General features: G+C 43.0%; 1 pseudogene; it reads right to left on the bottom strand.

The window, feature by feature from the left end:
* LOC106722070 overlaps positions 1-26,596 on the bottom strand; it is a 48,731-nt pseudogene that overhangs the window by 20,434 nt on the left and 1,701 nt on the right.

The raw sequence follows: 26,596 nt of genomic DNA, 5'->3' as shown, positions 1-26,596 counted from the left end.
TCAGCACTCTAATTATAATGCATCTACCTTGGGGTCAGTGCTAGACATGCTACAAAGACATTTCCAAAAGGCCAGAATGTATCTAATTCCACTTTTAATGCAAAGGCAATGGCAGCATGAGTTGAACTCTTTGTAGGAAGAAAGCTACTGAGCCAATAATTTAAATTTCAGTGATAAAGCTGGAATGGATGTAAACTTAGAGCCAAACCCTATACACAGATGTTCATATGAATAGCTCCATTGGGTAAAATCCTGAAGTCCTTATTCAGTCAAGGTTTGCATTTAAATGTATGCAGCTACTTGGATTATCTGTTGCATATTGGGTTGTCCATGCCTTCATGTACGTGTATGTTAGAGCTGCTATACAGTGACATAACTAGGGCGGTGAAAGGGGCAGGTGGGGTGCCAAAATCATTCCCTACTGCTGCAGAGTCTGAGCCTTCTGTAGCTAAGACACCTGGGTGCTGCTGCTATAAGAGCAAAAGCCAGGTTAGGCAGAGCACATGCCAGCAGTTGCAATGCAGCTGGGTACAGTTTGGAGTTCCTGGCATGGTGAGAATTCTGCACCACCCAGCCTTGGAACTGCACATACCCTACTCACCCTTCTCCACCCAGCTGTCTTGCAGGGTTTGTCCTGAGCACAAACCCTGCTTCTTCTAACATTGCACTGCTACACGTGGTGGGGGATGTAACACAACTAAAGGAAGAAGACAATTTTAGAAGAAGAAACTATCTGGGTTAATTTAAATTTATGGGCGACAACAAAATAATCCTCACACACAAGAGACCCATTAAAAATGGATGTTTCCATTATTGAATGCTGCTGCTAATGAGACTAATATGCAGACTGCAGTATAACAAGCTTAATCCTTAATTACTCAGAGGAGTAGGTCAATTGACTTCAGTAGCACTACTGGTAAGAATTTGAGGACGATTTTGCCAACATAGAGAAATGTAACAAAATCCAGGGTCTCTTTAAAATGTACAAAGCCATCAAACAAAAGTCTGGAAAGATTATCTAGACCTACCAAGAGAAAAAACAAACAAACCTTACAACCAAGCTCCATGTTTTCCCTTTCTGTTCTATTGTACTTCATCCTTTTTATAGTTGGAGAAATGTGCATAGATCTTTACAAACAAAATCAATTTAGTTAAACTACTGCAACTTTTCCATTGTAGACAAGTATAAATCAGGAAAATAACTATAGGGGAGTCCATGAAGTTACAGAAGTGAAGAATTAGTATGAGAGAGAAGAGAATTACTTTTTCTTTTCCTCACATCACTTCTCTCTTTTTATGCTCATTATATTTTTAGATGACTGCAGTACTGTCCCTTTACATTTACTTTTGTCCAGCGGGGAACTTGCTTAGATTTTCCTCCCAGTAAATCACACTGAGCTCCAGCAAGAGGAAAATAAAAGGTGAAAGGACCAGGTTACTATACACTCACAAACTCAGGTATATACACATGGAGGCTTCAGAATGTCTAGGACAGCGGTTCCCAAACTCTGACAAATTGCACATCATCAATTTAAAGCAATACAACCTTAAGTACCACCAGCAAATTTTTGTCATATAAAGTAATTATAATAAACCTGTTAACGTGTATCACTGACAGGTTGCCTGCATACAACTGGTGGCACCCATACCACAGATTGGGAACCACTGGTCTAGGAGATATAAAACACCTTAGGTCTGGAGAGTGGTATACAGTCTGGCAACAAGGGAGATTGGTGCAGGAAGGAGTATTCAACAAGAAATCTGCATTAATGTATGACAATTTTTTCTATGGATAGCATAACACTCCACCTTGAGAAAAGTTACCGTTCATGAAAGAGATGCAACAAGAGCACTAAGTTGAGGGTGTGCAATCTATTTATTTTGCATACATCTGTGGTACCTAATTTGCAAAGGTTCCCATTATATGATTTGCAAGAGACAGGATTTAGGTTGCCTCCTTCACTAACTCAGAACAGATCTAATCAACAACGTGTTGGAAATGCCTAAAGCATTGGATGATTCATTTATGTGAAAGCTCACAGTATTGCTGATACTAGTGGAGCTCAGCAAATGATGGCAAGAATGAAGGGTTTATAGAAGCACTTTTAGAACTGGCAGGATTCTCAAGGCTATCACTCTGTTTCTTCAACCTGCAGCTCCATACTCAGAAATCCCTATATACCACAAGTTATCTTAGGCCTGAGAGTTTGGAGCACTGAACCCAAGTACCATTTGGTTCACAGCACATGAATAATATATACAGAGAACTCTTCCCTGGGTGAGCTGCAGAGGCTACATGATATGAAAGGAGTAATGAAGGGAATCAGCAGAGATGGACAGACAAATGGCCAGAGCTGAACTCTTTGGATCATCAGCAAAAGGAAGTCAGTGTTGTGGGAAGAGGGTGTGAGCTGTTGGCAAAGGTTTCTTGAGAAGGAATGGGTCACAGGGAGTGGGGAAGGTAGGGTATGGGTTGAAAGCCAATACTAAAGGGAAGGTTGCAGAAAGGGTAAAGAAGCATACCAGAGTTCTTGCAACATTCATGGTCCAAAACAAGCTTCCATGTACCATAACATTCATCCTCAGGCAGAACTGTAGTGTCGGCAGTTCCTGTTCAAGCTGCCTTTAACTGCTCTAACTTTTCACCTCTGTACTAAACTGAAACAATCCTTGCTCTCTGAGCTGCATCTTCCTGAAGCAGAGACATTTATTTTTGTGCTCTGACATTCATGGAGGAAGACTTGAGACCACTTAACCATTGTAAACATCAGTATTTTAACTTCAGTCCCTAACAAGCAATAGTATAATTAGTGTTCCGCGTTTTCAGTTTTTATTTAAAAAAAAAATTCTGGGAATTTTTCGGAGTTTATCTTCCAAACATAAAAATGAGGTTGAAATCAGGATAAAAGGAAGAAAAGATAAAAAAATCAATTTAAATTGGGGAAAATAATAATAATAAATGTATACATATATACTTTTTAGTATGCTGACAATTCATCCATGTGTTTAAATGGTTTCTACATTTGTTTTACAGCAAAAAATAGTTGTTCTTGGCAGAAGTACCATCACCCTATTGTCGTAACTCCCTATGGTATCCATGAACAAGGATTTAATAAAAATAAAGTCCAACTTTTGTCCAACAATATTTTTCTTAAGTTTTTTTGTGTAAAAGCTCTGGTTTTCATAAACTGATTTTGAATTATGAGAAAAAAAATGAAGAACGGTAAGGTTAGACTAAACCTTTTATATACATATGTAATTTTTGTGTCCTATCAAAACTAATAATTTTTCCAGAAATCCTGGTTTGGATAGGCCAAAAAGTTTGTTTGGATTTAGTTTTAAAAATAAGTGTTCTGCATCCACTGATCTGGGGGGTACACTCAGAGCTTGTCATGCAACTTTACTAAAGTTGGGAAGTGTGTCTTCATGGGTATTCCAAAAACCCAGCACATCCAGTTCCATGCTGTTAGGGATAGGCATGTAATGCTGAAGGTCAACCAACACAGATTCATAGCAGGTAGATCCTGCCTGACTAACCTTGTTTCTTTTTATGACAAGGTCACAAAATGCATAGACACAGGAGTCAAGGTAGATGTCATTTACTTAGATTTTAAGAAGGCCTTCGGTACAGTATCTTATCCTATTCCCATAAAAAAAACTGAGCAGCTGTGGCATAGATGATTACATGCTCAGGTGGGTGGCAAATTGGCTTAAGGGTCACACCCAGAGACTGGTGGTTGGACGGGTCAGTATCAACCTGGAAAGATGTGGGCAGTGGGGTCCCCCAAGGCTCGGCCCTTGGACCTGTGCTATTCAACGTCTTCATCAGCGACTTGGATGAGGGCATGGAGAGCACTCTGTTGAAATTCGTGGATGACACGAAATTATGGGCTAAAGTAAATATGCTAGTGGGAAGGGATCGAATCCAGGCAGACCTGGACAGGTTGGAAAAGTGGGCAGAAAAGAATAGGATGCAGTTCAACAAAGACAAGTGCAAAGGGGTTGCACCCAGAGAGTGGTGGTAGATGGGTCGGTATTGACCTGGAAAGATGAGGGCAGTGGAGTCCCACAAGGCTCGGTCCTTGGACCTGTGCTGTTCAATGTCTTCATCGATGACTTGGATGAGGGCATGGAAAGCACTCTGTCCAAATTTGCAGATGATACCAAATTATGGGGTAAAGTTAACACGCTAGAGGGTAGGGAATGAATCCAGGTGGATCTAGACAGGTTGGAAAAGTGGACAGAACAGAATAGGATGCGGTTCAACAAAGACAAGTGCAAAGTGCTGCACCTAGGAAGAAGGAATCACCGGCACACTTACAGACTAGGGGATGACCTTCTCAGCAGCACAGCAGCAGAAAGGGATCTCGGAGTCATAGCTGACTCCAAGATGAATACAAGCCGGCAATGTGACGAAGTAATCAGTAAAGCTAACTAGCTGTATCGTGCATTAGCAAGTGCATCATGAACAGGTCCAAGGAGGTGGTACTTCCCCTCTACGCAGCATTGGTCAGGTCACAGTTGGAGTATTGGATCCAGTTCTGGGCACCGCACTTCAAGAGGGATACAGATAACCTTGAGAGGGTCCAGAGGAAGGCCACTTGTATGGTTAGGGGCCTGCAGGCAAAGCCCTATGAGGAGAGATTTAGGGGCCTGGATCTCTTCAGCCTCTGCAAGAGAAGGCTGAGAGGTGATCGTGTGGCTGCCTACAAATTCATCAGGGAGGGGGGCAGCAAGGAATAGGAAATGCTCTGTTTACCAGGGCACCCCTTGGAGTAACTAGGGTCACAAAATGTTTAGAAGCAAGAGTAGAGGTAGAAGTCATTTTTCTTGGATTTTAGCAAGGCCTTTGATATGGTTTCTCATCCCATTCTCATAAATAAATTAAGAGACTGTGACATAGATGTTTACACAGTCCAGTGGGTGGCAAATCGGCTTAGCAGTAGCACCCAGAGAGTGGTAGTAGACGGATCAATATCGACCTGGAAGGATGTGGGTAGTGGGGTCCTGCAGGGTTTGGTCCTTGGACCTGTACTCTTCAATATCTTCATCAGTGACTTGGATGTGGGCATGAAGTATACTCTGTCCACGTTTGCAGATGATACTAAATTGTGGGGTGAAGTGCACACTCCGGAAGGTAGGGAATGATTGCGGGCAGACCTGGACAGGTTAGAAAAGTGGGCAGACACAGTGGTTGCCCAGCAAAACAAACAGCATGTACAAATTCATTAACACAGTTCTGCTGTGTTCTCTCTCAGAGCATTTCATTAATGCCATGTTAAAGGCTCCTGATATGGCCTGTTTATCCCTGATCTCACATTCTTCTTTAATTTTAATGTGTTGCTTGCTTTTTCTGCGTGTTCTTTTATCCTGTCGGCACGAGAACTGACTTTAGTGCCACAGTACTTGCAGCGCAATGCATCCTCTTCATCTTCCTGTTTACTCTTTTTGAAAACTTCTAAACACTGATTTTCACAGATATATTCACATAGAGATTAATGCTTTCTACCCATCGTTTACTTTTTTTCTGTGTATGTTTTTATTCAGCCCCACATTAAATGGAAGTGCTAAGCGCCTATTTATGTCACGTGAGCCAATTATGGCACAATATTCACATAGTTTAATCTGACTGGCTCCATTGTGTGTCTGGAGTGAGTTTTACTTTTAAGAACTGCTTCAGTGCTGCAATACAAAACCATCTATCAGAATGGCATTTCATAAAAATAAATATCCGGTAAAATATTATTAAGTGAACTGAAAAATGGGTGTAAATCAGAAAAAAAAGAATAACTTCAATAAAAAAATCAGGTAATTTATTGGTGAAATTCAATAAAAATTGAAAATGCAGAACATTAAGTATAATACATTGACTCCTGTTGCCTTCCCCTCCTAGTCTCTTATGGAAAGCCTAGTTCAGTATTAGTGTTGAAAGCATTAGAAGAAATAAAAAATTGTCACCCCCACAGCATCTGGAAATTCATATTTAATTACAAAATACTCTCAAGTGGTACTTCGCATTCCTAGACAGCTGAGACCTTTACAAAGAACAGTAAATATCACTATCTCTACTTGGTAGTATTGAGGTGATATTGTTGCTGTGAAACCTGAGGAAGGGTACTGTGATATCTAAAAGCTTGCCTATGTCTATACCAACCATACAGTTGGTCCAATAAAAGATATCATGCATAAGAATTCTTGCTTTTCATACTATCTCTACTTTACCTTTCAATTAATAGAAAAGTGAGGTGAAAGTGGTTAAAGAGATTAGAGTGAGTAATGTATTTATTTTATGAAGATGACTATTACCATGCCTGTTAGGTAAGAGTGCTTTACTGGCAAAGCAAAACAGACCTAGCCCTTTAACTGGTTGATGAAACCAAGCTCTGCCTCAGGCAATGCAGATGTGTGATGTTACCAGTCCTTACTTTCTGAGTTACCTAATTTCAGAAGCCCCTAACTGTTTCAGTTTCACACTCCAAAGGTCTCTGCTTGAAACAAAAAGAGGTGAGGGAGGCAAAAATGGCTGCAGCTCAAGGACCTTCTTTGATGAGTGTGGAATACTACATTCTATTACAGTAATGTGCATGTCTTGGGATTTATACTCCAGAAAAAATTATTAAATCAGGGCAGAAATATTCATGGTAGATCATTTTTTTCAAATTGTCTAAAGAAAACTGCTATCACTTGTTGCCAAAAAGGTGGATTTAAGTAATATCAGAGAGCTGAGCTGTGGGGATATACATAGGACGTCACTGGAGGTCAAATGTGATTTTTCCTTCACAAAAAGTTGTGGTGGACATTTTAACAGAGTTTGATCTGAGGGAGAGAGAGTGTAGATTGGAGGATGTGCATTAGTCTCAGGGGACAAAGTTTCATTGGTCAATGTGAAACCATGATGGTGTTGCTGAAATGAGGGTGAGGGTTAGTCTTGTATGGGTAGGAGGATAGTTTCATCTTTAATTTTAGGGTGTGTACAGAAGTTCTCTATGAACATTTTACAGCCCTGTAATATACACCACTTTTTATAGCACTATAAAGTTACAGCACTCTTAAACATGACAGAAATGCAGTGTTGCTGGGAGGGGGGGAAGTGGGGGAGGTTCTGAGCCTCCCTGCACTTCTAGGCTAGTGGGCACTCCGCAGCCTCCTGGGGCTTCTCCACTGTTCAGAAATTTGACCAGTGTACAGAAGTTAGTTAAAATGATGTAGGTTACTAAAGTGCTTTAAAGTACAGAGTTTCAAATTTAACACCTCATTTAACAAGGGTTAATTTAAAGCACTGTACCCATTTTAAAGTGCTGTAAAGGCATGCACTTCTGTTAAGTCATGGTGATAAAGCACTTTAAATGGTGAAAAAAGCAACTTCTGTACACAATGTTAGCTATTTATGATGAGACAATAGGGGGATCAAATGATATACCTCCAGATTTATCTGCACGTCTGGATTTACCACCTGCTGATTTACCTCCATAAAAGTTTGTCAAAACTGTTATCTTCCCTACTCTGCACCTTACTTAGTCAAACAGTGGAGTGCAAGATGGGAAGGAAAGAAAAGAAGTAGAGGAAGGAAATGAAGGCTATAATAAGGAAGAGATAAATATGAAGGCATAATACAGAGAGGACAGTATATCATATGCTGACAAGGATGGATAAAGCCATGATCTAAAAAACCAGGCCCAGACCTGAGGAGACCCCATAGACTCATAGCTTTCAGACCCAAGGCTCCAGTGGAAAGACTGTTGCCAGAGAGCACTTATGTCTACCATTGTTTAGTAGACATAAAAACATCTACAGATGTTTTTAGCCAATTCTTGGCAATTAAAAAAAAATCTGAAACATTTTTGGAAAAGAATAATTAATTTTTGGCTGAAAATGATCAAATCCAGAACATTTGTCCAAAATCGCAAACAAATCTGCAAAAATGTTTTGGTTTTTGCATGTTTGGTTTCCAATGGGGAAAAACATCCATAGAAAACAACCCCAAGGATTAAGAATACTGCTGAATGTGTCAGTCAGGTGGTGTCTCAATGGAACACAAAGTCACCATTCTTCTTGGGCCCATATATGTACCTCTTAGGTGAGAAAGTACATTGGAGACTTTAAAACTAGAATTAAAGGGCAACCTATAGTTCTGAGCCATCTGATTGCATTGCAAAATTCTGGTGAGGAGACTGAGCTAAACTAAGTTATCTGAAGGGGCAAAAAGTGGCTGGTAATGATCTGAAATGACATGATATTTCAGTTAAAAAACAAAATACCTGACCACTTGAACTGCTGCAAGTTACTGCTAAATAAGCCACAATTACTTATTCAGATGATGTTCCTTGGCTTTCCTTTCAAGGATAACTGCCAGAAAATAAATGAAGTATTCACTGAATCAACAACCCTGAAAGACACTTAAAGAAAAGTCTGAAGTAGGAATATCAACACACTACATTTAACTGCATGAGATAGAAAAAATATTCTTTTCTTTTTCTTTAAATGCAGCTTTTTAATGGTTTCAACTTTGATAAGGTTTACCGACAACTAAAAAGATTAAAATCTTGGTTGACATATGCCACTCATAAGCACAGCTACATAAAATATTGCATTCTTTTTCTTTCTTAAAACATCTCTTTTCTCCCTGTGCAACCAGAGCCACTTGTCCAATTGACTGTCAAATGACTGAGCTACATGATAGCTACACAGCTGATATATAAGTGGGTTTATTTTTTTCATGAACTATAAACTGCTAAGGCTGCGCTGTATTTTGTACAGGAAGTTTTGTATGTTAGGTTTGGAATCCTGTGTGTAATACATATGAAAGGACAGTAAGCATGTGAATGTTGGCTTCAGGTTTCAATTTGTCATTCATATTTAGTTGGAACTGCATAATATCAATGGTTGTGGTGTATGAATCAGGGATGTCCAGCTTCTAAGGGGGTTGGAGGTCACATGTCCCATGGGCCACACCAGCAGGGGCTGTACTCCACAGTGGTTATACCAGCAAGCACCACAGCCCTCCAATGCTGCATGTCGCATGCATGCGTGGGCTCTCCTCTCCTTGTCTCCTTCATGGTAGGCAGATACCCCCTTCCACTGCACCCAGCATGTGTGCAGGCAGGCACTCTCCACCTTTCCTGCACCACACACGGCTCCTACCTCACCTTCAGCTACTTGGCAGCAGTTTCCCCAACTGCACTGAACAGCATGGGTGCTACGGGCCCCTGGGTTTTCTGACATGGCAGGGCCCACCCTGCTTCACCCTGGGGGCATGCAGCAAAAGCCAGAGAAGGGAGTAGGAACCCCAAGTCCCCAACTGCTGCTGCTGCAGCCAGAGCAGTAAGGGCAGTGGCATCTGGATGAGAGTCTGGGGGGAAATCTGTATATTAACCCCTTGTGGGCTGCATATAGCCTGTAGGCTGCCAGTTAGACAGCCCCAGCTTAAGTTACTGAATATGACTTCTAACAACCACTATCTTTACAGTAGATTCAATATACCTTCCCACCTGTTGATATAGTCACTCCTTCTGTGAAATGGGCTCTGTTAGACAAAACGTCTCTTATCAAATGTTTCTGTTGGAAGTTCAAATACAAACTAGATTTGGGGATGAAAGGGAGTTGAGAATGAAGTCCCTGATCTTCTGCCAAAGAGTCAGTTTCTGGTTTACAGCAACCTGAGAAAGTCAGGGTGCTGGAAGGGGACGTAGAGATGGATAATACCCAAGAGAAAGAGTGCATGAATGTTACAGCCTTACTTCATATAGAAAAGCATGTTTTATTGTAATTTTAAACAGTTCCCTTGAAAATACATTGCTTTCTGAAAACATCTACTCCATGGTCAAGATTTGTTTATATCTCAAGTACATATTCATGAGAACACGTGATTTATCAAGTTCAATTATGGCCATATATTTCCCTCAATTTACCTTCACAGCTCGTGGTGAAGCTCATGAAAATTATATACACAGACTAAAGACAGGATAAGACCTTAGCATCCAAACCACTTTTTTTTTTTACAGTTCATGTTTATGTGTGTGTGAGTTTCCTGCTGTTAGAAGTAATTTTTTCACTCAAACAGGAAAGCCATACGCTTACTTACTGTTTATTACTTGTGTTTTCAGGAGACGCAAGAGACCAAATTCTGTCCTCAGTTACATCTGTGCAGTTCCTCTGGAATGAAACTGAGAGCAGAATTTCATCCAGTAGGTCTATCTTAGCTGGCAGAATTTTAAAAATGTCTAGGGAATAAAAAAATAACTGAAAGTACATCTGAGTTTCACATTCTTAGTTTACTGAAAATTAATCACTATGGAGGAGCTTACTTATAGGATAAATAGCATACTTTAATGACATACCAACTAAAATGATCTAAGGACCACAATTAAACCTGTACTGTAGACCCATGTTTTATTATATGAAACCTTGTCAAGGCAAACCCTAAAGGGACATATTAGAATCCCACTCTTCCTGTCTACAGTAGGGCTATAAAATGTGCTAGTTAAAACACATTTGCTAACATCATTATTTTCAAAGACATTTTTCCTCATGTAGGCAGGCTCTAAGGAGAACATACCTCTGGCGTAATTACTATAACCCAGTACCTGATTTTTAGTAATCATTTGGTGTTTAATTAACACACAAAACTGTCCTATTAAGCCTGACTAAAATCTGGATTTAAGACACTCTAAATTAAGTGTGAGCCAATTCCTCTGTAAAAGAAGTACTAACAATGAGAGACAACATGAATAGAAAAGTTCTGAAGGACTCTAACATGCCTTCTGTTGCTAAGGGAAACACTTCCTTAGTCTACCCCATGTACTCAATAAGTCTGACTAACAAGAATTCTGTCTTTCAACATATAATAAAAGCCCTATAGTGCTGAAGAACAAAGGGCAATAAAAGGGGTCACAAATAAAACAAAATCAAACTGAACAACATTCAAATGAAATATTCTAGGACCCATGTACAGTGAACAGAGCACAGCTCCTATATACAAAAAAGTGCTAAAATACATAAGCTGTTGTGTTTCAAAACTCATGTTTAGACCACCAAGCTGCCTTCTTTCAACTGAGCCCAACAGCCCATTGGTACTTTGTGTACTTTCTTCCTCATTCTATTGTCAAATCTCTTTCTCTCTGCAGCAAGTACCCTTGCCAAATATCTTTTTCCCCACGGTGTTTCCTATTCCCTTATGATCTTTTCATAGGTGGTGCAGTTAGTGGCACACAGAGCGGCTGAGGTGAAAATTTACCAAAGCAAATTCTGATTATGAATGCCTCTCTTTTGGCTGCCCAGATCATCACATCACAGAGGAAAAGCAATTATCTTCAGCTCACATAGATTTCAATTACATTTATGGCTCCTCAGCACTTCTAAAACCAGAGACTACTTTGGAAAACTGGTTAACATGATTTGCCCTTGGGGATCAGCATGAACAACAGGTTTATGTACAGGGTGGAGATGCAGAAAATCTGGGCTCTAAATATTGCATGTGGACGTTGGACTGTAGAAAAGTCATTACCTCACTTTCTTCTGCTGTAGAATAGGCTAATAGATATTAGCTTACATGATACTTGCTGGTGAGGCATAACTGGAAGACCCATTCTCTCACTGTGCTATGCTGGTTGGCAATATCGCAATTCGAGGACGATCTCTGCCACAGCTCATTGATGGGTCTTACGGTGACTTAAGAGTCCAATCCTTGAACCACAGATCCATCTGTGTAAATTGCAGGTCTTTCTGCAGGGGAGAGTAGGCCTTAGGCTTGGATTTCTCTCCTCTTCCTCCATTCTCTGTTCTCTGAAGGGCAAGATGGTTTACATTGAAATGGGCTGCTGCTTGGTTGAGGTCATCAGCAAACTAACTGCACTTTATCATGCATCAGCAGAAGCATGACAAATAGATCCAAGGAGGTGATACTTCCCCTCTATGTGGCATTGGTCAGACCACACTTGGAGTACTGCATCCAGTTTTGGGCACTGTACTTCAAGAAGGATGTTGATAGACTTGAGAGGATCCAGAGGAGGGCCACTCTATGGTTAGAGGCTTACAGGACAAGCCCTATGAGGAGAGACTGAGGGACCTAGACCTCTTCAGCTTCCTCAAGAGAAGGCTGAGAGGTGATCTTGTGGCTGCCTACAAATTCATTAGGGGAATGCAGCAAGGAACCTGACATGCTCTGTTCACCAGGGTGCCTCTTGGGGTAACAAGAAACAATGGTCACAAACTGACAGAAAGGTCATTTAGGTCAATGCGAATTTTGCCATTTACTTAAATTGGACCAAAATGTTACCCAAGAGCTTTTGTTCCAATTTCAAGCTCTTATCAGTGCTCTCTGGTCTACACTTGGAGCTTGTATTGTGAAGCTCCATTAGTGACTGGCCACCAGTTACTAGAAGTGGATACTTCCCACTGTAGATGAGAAATAACTCACTGAATAATCTTTTGGGTAACTTCAATATATGTAAATGACTTACAGCTGTCAAGGATGTTAGAACTGCATTAAAGAAAGGTAAATGGAATTTAAGATGGAAAACAAGACTGCTTCACATTTTCAATGAAAGCTGTAATACTGAATTGGAAAATAAAGTTTTGTGCTGAAGAGATTTACTCTTATTACTGGCCTCCATGTGGATTACTAAGGGAGAAAAAGCCAATGCATATGTAAGCTATGACACACTTTGTCCTTCCTAAGTAACATTCATGTCTGTGAAGTTATAGTGTTCAATTGGTGAGACATTTTCTAAATCAGAGGGAAGATAATTAGTAATTATTTGCTTTGTTTCATCTAAGAAGAAATGTGGGCATCTCATTTTATCCATAACAGAGAATCTGACTAGCTAGTAATTTCACATAATAGGACTATAGTGTTTGGCAGCATGTAAATGTGTCAAAGTGAGTTAAAGGCTACCTGTGGTCATTAAAAATCTCATGCACCTTTCAACAGGCAGGGTGCTCTAATTAATTCAAATTCTGAGTAATTTCCTGTTGACTAATTGCATTCTGCATACAGCGCTCCAAAGGTTCCTGTTGTGCACGGTGTTCTTCACTTCCTGTCTAGACTCATGTAATCTATTCTGAAATTAAAACAACTCTTATTCTTACACGTCTGTTTCAAAGATGAGCCAAACTTCATTGTAGTATCTCCTTTATCTATGGTTTATAGACTTTTTGGGAATACTTTGGGATGAAACACAGAGTATAAGATTTTAACATGGGCTTTCAAATGGAAGAAATATCAGCTCAATTGGAACAGCTATTAGAGCTAGGAAAAAACCCAAAGCCTACTTTCTGAATAATTTAGATTTGGGAAATTGCTGTTATCCAAGAAATTCTGCGGCTATGATGTCATTATAGCACGAGGCAACAAGTGTGATTAAGAACCATTCAGTATACTGTCAGCCACATGTACGTTCAATAATTTTCCAGCCAAAAAAGAACTGATTTGAAAAGAAAAAAGCTAAAAGGCTTTTGAGAGATTCTACCTGTTTTGATGGTCTAACAACAGCAGAGGACAAAGCTTATGTTTAAGGGGCTGTATTAATGTATTTATATACAATAGCAGGTCTCAAACTTTTTTAGACTCAAGCCAACCGTCAGAAAATGCCAGTTCTTAGCTTGCACATGACTATGGAAAAATTATAGAATTATAATTCTGTTGCAAATTGCTCAAAAGACCACAACAGGTCAAAAGGTCTTGGACACTATGGATTACTATTTTGAAATCTTTGGGTTTATCTTGCAAGTCATATGTAGGTGCTTGCATAACTAACAGTGCTAATATTGTGTGAAATTCCATGGAAGCTCATGGCATCCTTAGAGGGATCTCATAGCATTCCAGGGTGCTGTGATACCCTGATTGAGAAACCCTGATACAGAAAATATTTATAATCTGGTTCAGTAAAAAATTCAGGTCTTCAAACCTATGGAGTGATTAAAGGGTTAATTTGTCCAAACATTGCACAGGTGTTCAGAGGAAAAATCACAATAACTGTGGTTGCTTGGGAGCTGAATGGAAGAGAGATTCAAGCTGTGGTGTTGTCACGGTTTTTTTTCTGCCTGTGTTTCCTTATTTTGATTTGTTAATCTTAAAGGAAACAACACTTGCTAGCCCTGATTGTGTTGTTTATACTGAGTCATTCACACAGAGATGTAAACACACGTACATTCTCATCACATCCAAGTCTATAATAGGTAATTGACCTATGGCTGAAAATGATTTTTGGAAATCATTACCTCTAAAGGATATTAAAAATGGTTAACTGTACATATAGACCTGACAAAACCACAGACCACTTAATGCTGTATCAGAAAGTGTAGGTGAAATTTGGCTTAGGTTATACTAGGGGAATTTATCATTTTAACAACCGTTCCTCCAAGTGTGCTTGTAAAACACCTTAAACTAGATTTCATAGATTTCATAGACATTAGGGCTGGAAGGGACCTCAGAAGATCATCGAGTCCAGCCCCCCGTCCGAAGGGCAGGAAGTCAGCTGGGATCATAGGATCCCAGCAAGATAAGCATCCAATTTTTTCTTGAAGGTGTTCAATGTAGGTGCTTGAACCACCCCCGATGGCAGGCTATTCCAGACCTTGGGGGCTCAGACAGTAAAGAAATTCTTCCTTATGTCCAGCCTGAAATGGTCTTGCAGTAGTTTATAACCGTTCAACCTCGTCATCCCTTGGGGTGCTCTCTCTGGTGAGCAAACGTTCCCCCAGACACTGGTGGTCAGAGGCCTGGAACAGGTCTCCTGAGCTCTTTGAAGCCAGCAGCCTGATGCCATGTGGGATGAGATCATATCCAGTGGAGTGAAGTAGTTTGTGACCATTCGATCTCATCATCCCTTGGGTGCTCTGGTGAACAAACGTTCCCCCAGATACTGGTGGTCACCCCTGATAAACTTGTAGGTGGCCATCAGATCACCCCTGAGCCTGCACTTTTCCAGGCTAAAGAGCCCCATAGCTCTCAGCCTGTCATCATAAGGTCTGCTTCCCTGACCTCTGATCACACGCGTGGCTCTTCTCTGGAATCTCTCAAACTTCTCCACATCCTTTTTGAATTGTGGGGCCCAAAACTGGATGCAGTACTCCAGCTGCGGCCTCACTAAGGCCGAGTACAGGGGGAGAATGACGTCCCGGGATTTGCTTGAGAAGCATCTATGGATGCAAGCCAGCGTTTTGCTCGCTTTACTAGCTGCAGCATCACATTGCAGGTTCATGTTCATCTTGTGGTCAATGTTGACCCCCAAGTCTCTTTCTTCCGTAGTACTAGCCAGCGTAGCACTGCCGAGCCTATAAGGATGCTGCAGGTTTTTCCTCCCAAGGTGGAGAACCTTGCATTTTTCAGTGTTAAAAACCATGAGGTTCTCATCCGCCCATTTGCTGAGCCTGTCCAGGTCAGCCTGGATTACCCTCCTGTCTTCAGGTGTGGATGCTTTACCCCAAAGTTTGGTGTCATCGGCGAACTTGGCCAGTCCACTTCTGACTCCAATGTCCACATTGTTAATGAAGATGTTGAACAATATGGGTCCAAGGACAGAGCCTTGGGGGACCCCACTGGTCACAGGGCACCATGACAATTGACTTCCATCAATTACCACCCTCTGGGTCTGACCATGGAGCCAATTCCGCAGCCAGCAGATCGTGGTGGGCCCAAGGCCACAATTGGCCAGTTTCACCAAGACGTGATCATAGGATACCAGATCGAAGGCTTTTTTGAAGTCAAGATATATGACATCAATCTCTTCTCCCTTGTCCAGGTGATAGGTCACCTGGTCGTAAAAGGAAATGAGATTGGTCAAGCAAGACCTACCCGCAACAAACCTGTGCTGGCTATCCCTCAGGATGTTGGCACTGGCCAGTCCATTAAGGATGGCCTCTTTAATGAACTACACAGCCTACTGCTCCAAACCATGTACACACTTGCCAAATACTGCTTAGATTAGACCTTAGGCTTTAGCAATTCAAAGGCTTAGTCTCGAGCAGTTCTGCCCAGGTAGCAGTGGTGCATGAGCATGGCAGCCAGGCTGCCAGCAGCAGCAGTGGTCTTGCCAGCAACACAGCAACTCCTCTTGCTGCATCCTCCTAGCCCACTCTCAAGTTGGCACTTGGGACTAGTTTCCTGGTCGCCATTCCCCTCTGCTCCCCGCTCCAGTTATGCTACTACAACAACTTAATGTGTTAGTGTCAGCATTACATATTTCTCAGTGCACTGGTGGTCATTCAAAATCTCCCCAAATCCTCTCTTTCTAAGGGTGGTGTTATAGGTTGCCTTTAAACCATTCTAAAGGCATTTATAATGGGAGTGCCCACAGATTAAAGGATGTTAAAATATGCTAAGTACCCTCTAAGCATATTAAAGTTATGCCACTTTGGGTGAGGGCTATCTTTGAGCTGTTCTACCTATCTAGAGTAGAGGTATTGTTAGTTTGGTCCATGGAGATAAAGCAACCAATTTGCAACCAGCCATCATCCCAGGATGCAGAGCTCCCAGTCCTTCTCCTGACAAACTTTCTACCATCCCAAGCTCTACTGCCCAAGGGGTGGTACTGGCCCCAAGACAACACCCACCCCCCCCCACTCCACTGGATATGATCTCATCCCACATGGCATCAGGCTGCTGGCTTCAAAGAGCCCAGGAGACCTGTTCCAGGCCTCTGGGCTGGGGTTCAGGCATGTGGCATTCCCCTCAGAGGGCTAAACCTTTGCCCCATATCTGGGTGGCTCTTCCCTAGCCAAGAGAATTGGGGGGCGGGGGATGCTACCTAAAAACAAGTGTGGCAAGAGCATGGAGCCCTGGAAGGCATGCTTCCCCAGCATCCATGCTGTCACCAGAGTTAACCCCAGGCAGCTTTGCTACCAGGTGGCAAAAGCATGGAGCTCAGAGAGGTATGCTTCCCTAGGCTCCATGCTCTCGCTGTGCTTAATTCCTGCAGTGTTACTCCCAGAGGAGGGACAGAGCCCTGGCTTCTGGCCATGCCCCCGCTTGCCAGGTTGTCTAGTGGCAGGTCACTATTGTGCAGATCAGAGATGGCATTAATCCTAAATCTGTGACTGCTCTGAAACTATTTTAACTAACATCCTCTAATGTTCCACAGATTTAGATGGGTTTAAAGGTAACCTGTAGCAACACCCTTTAAAACCTATAACACAGTTAGCCAGAAGACAAGAGACAAGGTTTAGACTAGCATTGTGTGGATGTGGCCAAACTTTCGATGGTTCAGGACACAAATCAACCAAATTAGTATAGATACAGCAAATAGTTTTCACTCAGATCAGTTCTACATAGCAGTTAATTTTAACATAAATATTCTAGTTATCTCTATGTGATGTGACTAATATCTAAGGGCCATTTTCAAAGAAGGACTCAGATCCTTAAATTAATCTTAGGAACACTTTAGGTGCTTTAATCTACAAATTTGATTTTTTTTAAAAAGCCTCCTCAATGCTGTCTAAACCTGGAGGCACCTAACTTACAGGGTGCCTCCTCTTTGGAGCTGACCATTCCCAAGGTGTCTGCAGGTCTACATTTTGCATGTGCCCTGGTCTAAGAAGCTAGACACTTAACTCCTGCCTAAGTCTCACTAGTTTTCAGAAACTAGGCAGAGAAATGCCTGCCACCCAGAAAGGTGTTTCCAGACCACACCTAACATATACTGACAACGGTGAGTGAAGAACAAAATACAGGAAGGATGTGCTTGCTTTTTATATAATAATCTAGTGATTAGAGAAGTTACGCAGGAAGTGGGGGACTTGGGTTCTAGGCCTTCACTCATAGAGGGTCTAAAACTACATCTCCCACCTCCATGGAGAGTGTCCAAAACAACAGGTCTTTAGACAAGGCCTTCTCCACCATTTTTGAAGTTGGGTCACTGGCCAGCAAAGCAAACAAGATTCCTCGGGGCCAAAAGGCAAGTAAGCAGGAGATTTCCTGCTTCAGTAGCCCAGCAGGCAGGCTGGAAAGGGAAGTCCTGCATTCTAGTCCCTGCTTCCAGGAATATTTCTATTTCTTATCCAATGACTGCAATGTAAAGTGTAAAAACAGTCCAGGGAACATGAACTAGAAGTCAGACCTCACCTCTCTCAAAACAAGCCCTCATCACTGGGCTATAGAGGTGAGCTCTTCCCTGCTTATCATCCTTCTGGCCCCCTGAATCTTTCACTTTTTTCTGCACAGTGGCAAGCACAGCTCTGACAGGAAGGGTAGAACATACTTCTAACTCTTTGAACAGCTTGGAGGGCTAGGGCACCTTAGGAGGTGAAAGTTGTCAGTATGAATCCTGTCAGGGATTCAGTCCAGTTGATAAGGGCCTGTAGTTAGGACTCACACATCCTAGCAACCATTAGGCTATTACATAATGGGAGATCGGTGGTGGCAGCAGCAGTACTACCAATGGCTGTCTTAAAAGCAGTCCTTTTCTTTTTCAAGACCTTACAACAAGGTATTCAGCAAAATTCACAGATTTGCTGGGCCGCATCAAAAGCGCCCCTGCTGCGGTCTCAACCTTGGGACCTCTGGACTGTCAACCATGCACCTTAGCACTCAGACCATCCCAAACCTGGCTGACTGAGGAGCAGTCAGCCAGGTCTGAACGCTTGCGGAGGTTCCTGGATGAGATACAGGACCTCCACTTAACCCAAGAGGTGCACAGTCCGACCAGGGGGAATACCCTGCTGGACCTAGTCCTGGCCACAGGCGATGATCTGGTGAGGGGACTCCAGGTCCTTGACCACCTGGGCGATAGCAATCATCGCTTGCTGGAATTCACCATCCAGCACAGGGTGTCAAGGGCCTGCAGCAAGCCAGTAGCCTTAGACTTTAAGAGGGCCAACTTCAATGAGCTGAGGAGATTAGTGGGGGAAGCACTAGGGTCCTGGAGAGTAGGGGAACTGGGTGCCCAAGATGAGCGGTCGTTCCTTAAGGAGACGATACTCAGAGCCCAAGGGGTGACAATCCCAACAAGAAGCAAAGGGGGCAAGAGTGCCCAAAAGCCCCCCTGGCTCACCAAGGGCATTCGTGAATGCCTGATTGCCAAAAATGAGGCATACACCCAGTGGAAGGGAGGGGCGATCACCAAAGAGGAGTATACCTCCACTGTTCAGGTCTGTAGGGAGCTGTTAGGAAAGCTAAGGCAGATGTGGAACTAGGGCTAGTATCAAGGATAACAAAAAGTCCTTTTTTAAATACATAGGGAGAATGAAGAAGGCCCCAGGTAATGTGGGGCCCCTGCAGGACATGCTTGGCAATCTGGTGGTCGCAACAGAGTAGAAAGCAGACCTCTTTTCAAGCCCCTTGTTCTTATTCAACTTTTGACTCCTTTGTTTTAGTTCCTCAACACATCCCTTCTCTTTCTGGTTCATTATTTTACTTCTCCCTCCTGAAGATGGAAGAGGTGACACATCTGTGATGGGCCAGCAGCAGGGATGATGCTCAAGGGCAACCAGCATGGTTTAATTAGGGGCAGATCCTGTCAGACCAACCTGATTGCCTTCTACGATCAGGTCACAAAATCATTGGATGCAGGTGTTGCAGTGGATGTAGTCTTTCTGAACTTCAGGAAGGCCTTTGACACTGTCTCCCACCCCAGTCTCATTAAAAAGGTAGGCAACTGTGGCATTGATGCCTACACAGTCAGATGGACTGCAAATTGGCTGAGGGGTCATACTCAGAGAGTAGTGGTAGACGGGTCATATTCGACCTGGAGGGAAGTGGGCAGTGGAGTCCCCCAGGGCTCGGTCTCTGGGCCTACACTGTTCAATTTTCTTTATTAGCAACTTGGACAACGGGGTGAAAAGCACCCTATTTAAATTTGCAGAGGACACCAAGTTTTGGGGTGAGGTGGGCACACTAGAAGGGAAGGACAGATTACAGCAGGACCTGGACAGGTTACAGGAATGGGCAAATGAAAATAGGATGGGATTCAATACTGACAAGTGCAGGGTGCTGCACTCAGGCAGTAGGAACCAGCAGCATACCTATAGGCTGGGGAACTCCCATCTCAAAAGCACGGTGGCAGAAAGAGATCTTGGAGTCATTATTGACTCAAAGATGAACGTGGGCTGACAATGCGAGAACATGGTCAGTAGGGCTAGCCATACCTTGTCCTGCATCCACAGATGCATCACAAGCAGGGCCAAGGTGATCCTCCCCCTCTATGCGACACTGGTCAGGCCGCAGCTGGAGTACTGTGTCCAGTTCTGGGCACCACACTTTAGGAGGGATGTGGACAGCATTGAGAGGGTCCAGAGGAGGGCCACTCGCATGATCCAGGGACAGCAGGGCAGACCCTATGAGGAGAGGCTATGGGACCTTAACCTGTTCAGCCTTCACAAGAGAAGGCTGAAGGGGGACCTGGTGACTATCTATAAACTTACTAGGGGGAACCAGCAGGGTTTGGGAGAGACCTTGTTCCCCCAAGTGTCTCCCAGCGTAACAAGGAATAACGGCCATAAGTTGCTAGAGAGTAGGTTTAGACTAGACATTAGAAGGCACCACTTCACAGTTAGGGTGGCTAGGAGCTGGAACCAACTTCCAAGGGAAGTGGTGATGGCTCCTACCCTGGGGGTCTTTAAGAGGAGGCTTGATGTTTACCTGGCTGGGGTCATTTGAGCCCAGTTTTTCTCTCCTGCTCAGGGCAGGGGGTCGGACTAGAAGTTCTACAAGGTCCCTTCCGACCCTGCATCTATGAATCTATGAATCTATGAACACCTTTAAAACCAATTAGTTTTGCTCAGCCTATTTCTAGGTCCCTGCCTAGCAGAGGACTCCAGAATCTGGATCCTGGCTGAACAAGGTTCCTCCCTTGATACCTTAACTTTTGAAACATTTCCAAGTGAAATGGTTTGGAAATATTTTTAAAAAATAATTATTTCAGCCTGGGGATATTCATCCCCTGTGGTATCCCCCAGTGAAAAATGTCAAAGTGTTATGCAGCCATGGTTCTCCAGGTATAGGATGCTAGGGGGGCAGAGAACCTTCTCTGGAAGGTTGGGGAAGTGCGTGGAGGCTCCCTTCTGCTGGCATTCTGACTTTCCAATTGCAATTCCCTCTACCTCTCCTCTACCTGAAGTGGAAAGGTAGTGGGCCTGGAGATCCCAGCACCCTCAGTAGAAGGCCCCTTAGTGCTGGAGTTGCCAGAACCAAGGAATGGGACCCAGTGGCTGCACAGTATAGCAAACTGTCAATCAGCTCATCGAGGAGGGGAAGAGCAAAACACTATGGGATACTGGAGAACCTATATATTCCCTGTTCATGGGTCCACATAACAAGAACTGAACTACTTCAACAGTCCTATATTTTTCTTGCATACTACACCCCCCCAAAAAAGACATGTACCTTGTTTTTGGGAAAGTAAAATGAAGAATTCCCCACCCCCCAGCCCCTATTATAGCCACATAAAGCAGGAACAAAGTCTGATCTTCAGCTTATTCACCCTCCTTTCTTGCTCAGGCAAATGCTACAATTTTAACCCTTTAAGCCTTGGCTGCTCAGCCAAAAGCAAAAACTGTAGCTGCTGCTGAAGTATGGATGCTATGAACAGACCTAAGATTTTGAAAACAGCAAAAAACAGTCAGCAGTGCTATGAAATTGAAGTAGAGAGACCAGGAGTAGTTAATACACTGAAAAAACACAGAAGAAAGGGTAGTTTGATTAATGAAACATCAAGACCATTGAAAAGGAGAGATGGTTGTTAACATCTATGGAGTGAAGAGTGATTAGCAGGAATTGGGTAGATTATAATGAGTCATGAAGTCAATCAACTTCCTCAGCACTACCTAAATAGAAAAAGAAATGTCACTGAACACTGCCAGGCAGTTGGTTTTTAAATTTATCATGGAGCAGGAATAAAAGGGGGGCAGGGAGGAGGGAGCAGTGACTATACTATTGAATCCCCCTGGATCTGCCTCTGCTGGACTATGCCCCTCCTCCCATACAGCTGCTGGAGAGAAAGGAAAAGAAGCAGCAGAGGCTGTTTTAAGATGAGGTTCTTCCCCCGCCCCCCATTTAACACAGGGAGGAAAAGCCCTTAATCTTAGAATCCAGTATGATGTTGGTGGCAGGGAGGGAGGGGGGCAGAGGTGGCAGATGGCTGTTGTGGCTTGGGATGTAGCCCCTACCCAGGAGTGTATCTGAGGTTGCTGCCTACCTTCCTTTCCCATGCTCCCACCGCTGGCCACCTGTGCACTCTATTATCTCCTCCCTGCAGCCTGTTCCCCTTGTAACCCCCACCCACACAGCCTCTGCAGTCCCACCTGCCCCTCTCCCTCCTCACTTTACCCTTACTCTGCACCAACAGGCTCTGTTCACACTGAAGCCTGGGACACATGACTGCTATGGGGGCTGTGCTTGAGCTGTGCTCCATGGCCAAGGCTAGAACAGGGATAGAGCCTGATGGCACAAAGCAAAGGTAAGGGAGGGAAGTAGAAAAGCAGAAGCTGGAGAGAAGAAGGGAGTGGGGGAAGTGGGAAGGTGAGGCTGGCGGTGAGGAGGAGAGGAGAGGCTGGGGAGAGGGGGAAGGGGAGAGCAGAGGCTGGGGGTGATGAGTAGGAGGGAGAGCAGAGGGAGAAGGGGGGCTGAGGCTGTGTGGGAGGACAGGCAGGGGGCAGAGGCAGCAAGTGCTGCAAGCAGAGGGCAATTTAGTTATTGGAGGGTCACCTTTACTTTACCCCCCTACACCACCTGCTCCCCCGAAGTGGTGGGGGGATAAAGTAAAGATGACCCTCCAATAACTACATTCTATACATGGCAAATTATAACAAATTTATAAATTTTCCTGGTATAGAATCTAATTATTGGAAGGTCACCTTATAGTTAGGGTCATCTTAGATTTGGGCAAACACAGCATCTTACATTATCTCCAGTCTTCTATTCTGGACAGAAAATCAGTTTCCCCACTTGAGACACACACTTCAGTCTTTGGAGAAATGGTGCACATGGTATGTGACTAAATATGGTGCCTCATTTTAATAGATATAATTTTGGAACACTTCAGCTATTCTTGAAATACTTCAAAGGACATGTGCATGTGCACAGTTTGTCCTTTGACACTTTTCAAAGGTGTTTTAAAAGTTTAGTTGTTACTTTACTCCACACCCTTAGATACCTAGGCTCTAAAGAGAGGTAGAAGGTCAGACACACCTTTTTGCTAGTATTTTCCCTTGAATAGATGGTTGTTTGGTTGCCTGTCTGAGGCACATTACTCTCCCCACACACTTGAGCACCTAAATCTGAGCACTGAATTCCACTTTGGGGAAGAGGCAACCAACTTATAGGCACCAAGGCAATTTTGGATTGGGTCTTATATGAACTGCATGAGTTGCAATTTATTTATTTTAAAAAAATAGTTACTGCAAAGTACCATATACTACAAATGGTATTCAAAGAAAATGGTCTATATTTGGTTTTTATGGTTCTTTGGCATATTTATTACTGTCTTGGCCAAATACTAATTCTCCTACTGTATTTCTTACTGAAATTCTTTCTGTGTTGATTTTAACTGCAAACAGGTTGGACTTGATTCTCTTATAGCAATGTGAATTAGGAGTAGTCAATGGGGTCAAGCTTAATTTATCCAGACATAAGCGTGGGCAGATTTTGATAGTGAGGAGTTAAGTACTGGTATAAAAATCATGGACTCTTTGGCAAGGCCAAAATCTCAAAGTTAATCTTGACTGATGCTTTTGTGGGGGATTCTCATAGAGGTGACTTCCAACAAACATTGAGAAACACCAGATTCAGAGCTTGTTGATGCAAAAATTGTCCACTGTGCTAGAGCTAAAAACAAAGTTCCAATTATGCAAAAAATATAAGCATCCAAACTTCATTGTTAGCATGGAGAGGCTAGCATAAACGGCAGTTAGCAAATACATACTTCTATCATGTAAACAGAGATAATTACCACATTTACTCAAATATAAGATGAGCTTCCCTCCCAACACCATGGGGGGAAGCCCCTCATCTTATATTTGCATATGAAACAGAGGGGGGAACAGGCTGCTTTGGGTCTGACTCTGGCCCTGAGCCCAGGCCAGGGCCAGAGTCAGACCTAAAGCAACCTCCTTCCTGCCCCCACTTCCCTTCTGCAGCTTCTCCTTCCCCATCCACCCCCTTCCCTTCCCCTAACTCAGAGTAGCTCTGCTCCTGCTTGAGCTAGGGTCTTTCCAGGGCAGGGAGCACATGGAAACTCCTTCCCCTGCTTGGCCACTCAGCAGCACTGAAACTGCTGCATTGTGCTGACACTGCTGCATGGCCAGGCAGGGGCTGAGCTTCTAGGGCTGGAGCAGCTCAAGCAACATGTGACAGTAAGGGGGGGGGGAAGAAACAGAAACTGCAGGGGGGGAGGTGAAGAGCCTTTGGGGAGCAGGGAGTGGAAAACAGAGAGACTGGGGAGTTGTGGGGGAAGGGGCAGAGACTGAGGGTGGGGCAGGGGCAGAGGTTATGGAGAACTGTGGTGGGGGTTGCAAGGGGCAGAGGGATAGGAAGGCTGCAGGGCAAAGAAGCGGGCAGAGCATATGGCAAGGGGAACCACCTGACCCCCCTCCAGCCACTGCTTTCCCTGCTGTAGCAGTGGGGGAGTGGTGAAATTCAAGACAACCCTTCAATACTTAGATTCTATGCCTGGAAAAATTGTAACACATTTATAATTTTCCATGTATAGAATTGAATTACTAGGGATTGTCTTATATTCAGGGTCATCTTATATGCAAGTAAATGCAGTACACGGTTACTGTTGAAAATGTTACAGCTAAAAATTCCCACAGAGCAGCAGACAATTTCTAAAAGTCACATTAAGAGCAAGGACAACAAGTACTGAGAGATTACTTCTCTTTGAGAAATATGAATATAGCGGAAAACTAAACACTAATAGAAATCATTCTATATACTCTAGGAAAATGCCAACTATGTAAATCCCAATGCATAGCAAATATGCAGCAATACTTTAAGGCTGATTTGATGATAACCTGGACAAATTCTATTCTAATTTTCAAAATTATGATCTCATTAGAGCTTCTGAAAAGATTACCAGATTCTGTGACCCTGCTTCTCCAAAAGTCAGGGCAGTGGCCATGGTCATTGAATTCAGAGCACTCCATTGAAAAAACTCACATATAGTGTCTCCCACATTCATCACATTATCTCCTCACTTTGCCCCCTTCTCCATTTCCTCCTGCTTCCCTTTTTGTAGACTCTTGGGAACTCTCCAAAGTAAATCTTCAAACAAATAACAAGAGACACAAGAATTCAGAACCAAGTGATGGAAAGAACACAGGGAGGGAAAAGGTGTAGCTAAAGAGAGAGAAAGATGATTTGAAATGTGATTAAAAAGAGTAAGGAAGAAAGTGGGTAGTACAGAAGATAGAGTTACTATAGACAGTACAAACTGAAACAGAAACAGTGAGAAATAAGAGTATGCTGGTATTTACTTCTTATTTGACAGCCTTATTCCTTGTATTGCCATGCAGTGTCATAGCAGATAACACAGCGACAAGGGAAGTTCGGGATGTCATTGCCCAAGCAGTGTTATGCGGTATGCAGGCATACGTGAGCTCTTGCACACAGACCAGAACAAACACGAGCATTTAGTGTCAATCTGATAAAGAAAAACTGCAGTTACTGTGGTGTGCACCAGTCAGCTGCCAGCTCACTGCTAAATTGGACGTGCCTACAAGTCCTTCATGAGCGGCCTTGCTGCCTGCTCTTGCTGCCCAACACAGTGTGAACTGCACACAACTGACTGCTTCCAGGAAACAAAGGAGACCACAGCAACTAGTGAACAGTAAATGAGTTCTCTGATCTTGTTAAGCATTTTTAGCATACCCATTGCCCATTGATGTTCCAGGTACATAACTGAGAACCATATAACAATATGAGTCTATTATGGATGTGGTTGTCCCCTACTCCTGGATTCTTGGAGCCATAACTTGATTATTATTAATTGTTATTTTTATTATTATTAGAGAAACTCACAGTTTTGAAGCAGGCAAACTATTCACATTATTGCCTTTTGATTTGTAATTTGTCATTTTATTAAAAAAGGTGTTAGTACAGTATATTTCTTTGAGAAAGGGCATTAGGAGGATAGGATCAGAAGCACAGCTACTCTGAACTGGCATAACTTGACTTCAGTAGAGCTACACAGATTTATACCGATTAGTTGACTCTTATATTATGCATGGTATATTGTTACCCGCCTTTGGTTACCCTTTCTTCATTGAAAAATAAAAATTAATCCAAATACACCCCACCAAGAGAAGGTTAAAGAGAGGAAAAATAATGTACATGTACATGATTTTTGGACAGAGAAGGCAGCTGCAAGTAGCCTATAATTTGAAGGCCAATTCAGGTGAAATTTACTAGTCTCAAATGAATCTTTAGTTTGATATTCGTGGTTCATTCCAATGCAATGGAATAAAACTTGGACTACAGTTTGCATCTTAAAGTAAATGACTGCAGGCGAAGGCCCTGGGATTCTCATCCTTCTAAACATGTCCTTTGCTCTTATCTCCCATTATAATCACATCTGGGCAGCAGCACGATGTCCTTCGTAGTTTCATAGTAGTTTCATAGTAGCTAGGGTCAGGAGGGACCTGAACAGATCATCTAGCCTGACCCCCT

This window comes from Alligator sinensis, unplaced genomic scaffold (genome assembly GCF_000455745.1).
Source record: "Alligator sinensis unplaced genomic scaffold, ASM45574v1 scaffold280_1, whole genome shotgun sequence".
Lineage (NCBI taxonomy): Eukaryota > Metazoa > Chordata > Crocodylia > Alligatoridae > Alligator > Alligator sinensis.
The sequence above is the reverse complement of the archived record's forward strand: the minus strand, read 5'-3'. Positions and strand labels throughout refer to the sequence as shown.